A 3,981-nucleotide genomic window follows, 5' to 3' on the forward strand; every position below is an offset into this window, starting at 1 on the left:
CGTTGACAAATGTTTTTAAATTGACGTTATTGGACACATTGTGCAGGAATAGTGAGTTCCAATGCTATCTTACAATAGTTTGACTTGTATGAAATACGTCAGTGGTTACCAACCTTTTTGGGGGGCTCGGGTTAAGATTAGGGCCTCTAAAAGGCATGATCACTTGCGACACCCCTTATAAATACTTGCGACACCCCTCAGAAATAATAAATAGATTGTGGCATCCTAATAAGAATTTTCATTAAGTATAACTTGCTATAATGTCAAACGGAAGCGAAACAACACTCATCGACCCTACGTAATGTATAGGGAAAATATCATTTAAATTTTTGTTGTCCTTCACTAAGAGCTGTAAGAGGCTAATTGAGCAAACCTCAGATTTTGAACGATTCTTACATAACACTGCCGTAACCAATTAAAACAAAGCATTTTATTACACCTGTAGCCAGTGGTGGGATTCAATTTTTTTGTCAGCCGGTTCTATCACATAAGATAAGTCATATTTTTCAGCCGGTTCTGTTACAAAAAGTCAAATTTTTCGGCAAATAATTAAGGTAGTTGCAATAATAGGATGCAACCCCAGGTTCCAGCGTAAGGTTAGAACCGGCAGATCGGCCATCACTGCTAACAGCCACACCAAAAAAAGCAGTAGTCGTCTCATGACTTGTACTTACGACGCAACAATGCCATTTTCAGACAAACTATCACAAAGAAAAATTACTACAATTATAAAATTAACACTATGTTACTTGGGAACTTGAACATTGCACATTTTGAAAAAAACACGTGAACTACTTGGATCTCTTGCAAATCGGTTGACAGTAACCAGTAATGCTGCTAACCGGTTTGCTGATCTCATAAAATGTCGTGAGATGGTTCTATAGAAGCGGTGCGAGCCGGCTGAATCCAACCACTGCCTGTAGCCCTTGTAACTAACATACAACCACAATATATTAACAACTCATCAATCATAAATAAACTCCATTAGAAATTAGAGTTTTAGCAACCTGAACGAAGTGTTGTAGATGAAACTGGCTTGTAATCAGTGACTTATTTCCGAACAGAAATGTTTTTTTCACAGTAGGTTCGAAAAACAGCTCAAGTTTTTAAATTTCTGCGTATTTTTGTTCAACAACTTCAAACAAGTATTTCTAGAATCGATTACAATAATCAAGTCGATTGTTGTAGTAACATTCACTCGGTTGTTACAAAACAATCATCAATCGAGTGATTAAGTGCGCTCGAAAAATATCGGTCGCAATAATTACAGTTTCAAGTGGAATTGGTGCTGTGTGCGCCCAGATTTACCACAAGAACATTGTTGTGCAGTGTGCTTTTATTTGATAATGCTGTCTTTGGTTCCAAATGAAAGGTTAACAAACAAAAAAGGCTCACATACCGGATTTAATAAAGAATTGTTTGTATCCTAGGATGCAAATGCAAAAATTGTTTGTATCCTAGGATGCAAATGCAAAAGTTACGTTTTTAAGTTTAAAACGAAACAAAAATTTTACTTTAAATTTTTTGTACTTTTTGTCTAATTTTTTTTAATCTTACAGTAAAGTTTGACCCAACTTTTTTAAACGGGAAACGGTCGCCATTCCTTATAACTACCCCCCTTTTTTAGATAAGTTGCTGACCCCTGAATCATGAAAGGTTTACTGACCGTTGCCCTAAGGGTCACCAAACTTTAATTGTAAATCCACTTGATATAACCAGGTTACCGATTGCAACTTTAAATTCTTATTAAGTTCCAGGCGACACTTGTAAGGTATCTCTTGATTATTATGTAACAAAAGAAATACAAACTATATGCAACATAAACTGTAGTTAGCTTCAATAAAGTGACGATCAGTTGAAAAACAATTAGTTTTGACTGTGTTTCATCTTTATAAAGGAAATAGGCTTGAGTAGAAATAACTCGAACTGGACATTAATGTGCACAACTAATATTCCAGTTTTAATAAGCAATAAAACAAACTAAGAGTTGTCCAAAATAAGTGCGCCCAACGTGGGGCTCGAACCCACGACCGTTGGATTAAGAGTCCAACGCTCTACCGACTGAGCTAGCCGGGCACGTTCCAATCAGGGCGAAAATAGACTTATATTCTTTTCTTAACTTCTCGTAATTGCTTTTGCAAAATCAGTCTAATTTTGCCTAAAAATATGATATAGCGGTACGCAAATTTAGCAAAATTAACAACAACGTTGGATCAATATAAAAAAAATAATTGTCTATTTTAAATATTAAGCGAAAATTTCGTTGAAAAGGTAAATTTCAAATAATTACCACAAAGCCACAAAACATTGACCTAACTTTTATGTTGCCAATATACATGTAAAATTTGTGCAATAAGTGATATTTAATCAACACAAACATTAAATGGTAATTATTCTCTTATAAATGTCATGGCAAACTAACAAAAATACATATTTTAGTTCACACAAAATTCTTGTTAAAATTAACGCAAACCAAATGACCTTAATTTTTCATGCAACAAAAATCAATGAAAATACAGTTAAGGAGTTTGTAAACTTTTCCTGGCTTTCACACACATTATGTCGAGCGCAAACTTTAAATCTTTTCAAACAATAAATCACCTCGACAAACTGTATTTAGTAAAAACAACCAACATTTTTTCCTCCAGCATGAACTTCGTATCTAAACATCTAACTTCAAAAAAATAAAAAATAAGTTTTTTTTTCCAAATACCATATTTTGATACAATAGTGTTAAATAGAGAACTTTCGTGACACATTTTTCCATCTTAAACCAATGCAACATTGACTTGCTTCACTTCTGCCTGAAATCCACCAAAATACAGGGCGTCGCGCGGGCTCATTATGACGTCACTTAGCCTATTATGACTGCTGGCAAATATTCGGCACTTGGCGAATATCTCGAGGGTCTTTTTGTTACATCACAAAGGGCACCGCTTAAGCTCGCGGAACGGTGACTATTTGCTAACAATGACAGGCGATGTATACTTACCACGGCGATATTCTGTGGTTTGCTCCTCAAACAGTTGCGCGAATAATGTATGCGCCTGCTCACCATCAACCTTATAACGAATTGCTACAACTTAACTGATTCTTTTCAGCCTAATTATGTCGGTTTGGTGAAAACGTTGCAATTATATTCAGCTGTTGCACTTTTGTTGATATCATTGGTTACCTAATGATTTTAAAATATCACCTTGCGAACCCCTTTGCTTTAAATAATAAGGACACCCAAATACAACTTTATACAAAGGAAAAAATACAAAATACTTGCTGTACACAAAATCTTTGACTACCGGTACTATCACTAAAACTCAAAAAATGTGCCTTGGCTAACTTTATCAGTTACAATTTAAAAGAAGTTGCGCTTAAAACTAATTAGATCAATGTTCAAGGCCAACAAACGATTGGTGAGATTGGAAATCGCAAATTTTGTTCGTTAATAGTTGTTTGGTGGTACTACTACTATGCAACAAACTTTGATTGTTACAGAATAATTGATCCTTTATGGGAGCAGGGCTGGATTAAATAAGCACGTGCTTAGGGTACCAAGGGAATGGGGTAACCACAGAAATTTTTATCCCAAAGTCGAATTTTCTATGGTGTCTTAGTGTTTAATGAAATAGTTGGAGTTGGTCAGTCGACTCAGGCCTCAATAGTGCCCCGGTTGAACTCAAGTTTGCTATATTTCTTTTTAATGACAGGTGTAGGTGCGTTTGGCCTCCAACGGCAAGATCCGGCCTTGCTTATGCGTTGTGGTTAGTACAGGATCAAGATCGGAATAAAAAAAATCGCCAAACACTTGTAAGTCATGATTCAGAAATTGAACGACTACATTTACCTTGACACGGAGTAACCTTAAAACAGATGAGAGTTATCATATATTAACCTTAACATATAGTAACATTGACCAATAGTAACCTTGATTGATAAAGTTGCACCTTGACCCATAGTAACCTTATAACGGAGTAGCCTTGACAC

At 35.6% G+C, this 3,981-nt stretch overlaps 1 non-coding gene across 1 annotated transcript; it reads right to left on the minus strand.

Annotated features, from left to right (window-relative positions):
* Positions 1-2,003: 2,003 nt before the first annotated feature.
* Positions 2,004-2,076, minus strand: Trnak-cuu (transfer RNA lysine (anticodon CUU)). Its single transcript has one exon. It is a non-coding gene; the product is annotated as a tRNA-Lys (tRNA).
* Between the last annotated feature and the right edge of the window lie 1,905 nt (positions 2,077-3,981).

The sequence above is a fragment of the Ascidiella aspersa genome, chromosome 5, assembly GCF_963924565.1.
Source record: "Ascidiella aspersa chromosome 5, kaAscAspe10.2, whole genome shotgun sequence".
Lineage (NCBI taxonomy): Eukaryota > Metazoa > Chordata > Ascidiacea > Phlebobranchia > Ascidiidae > Ascidiella > Ascidiella aspersa.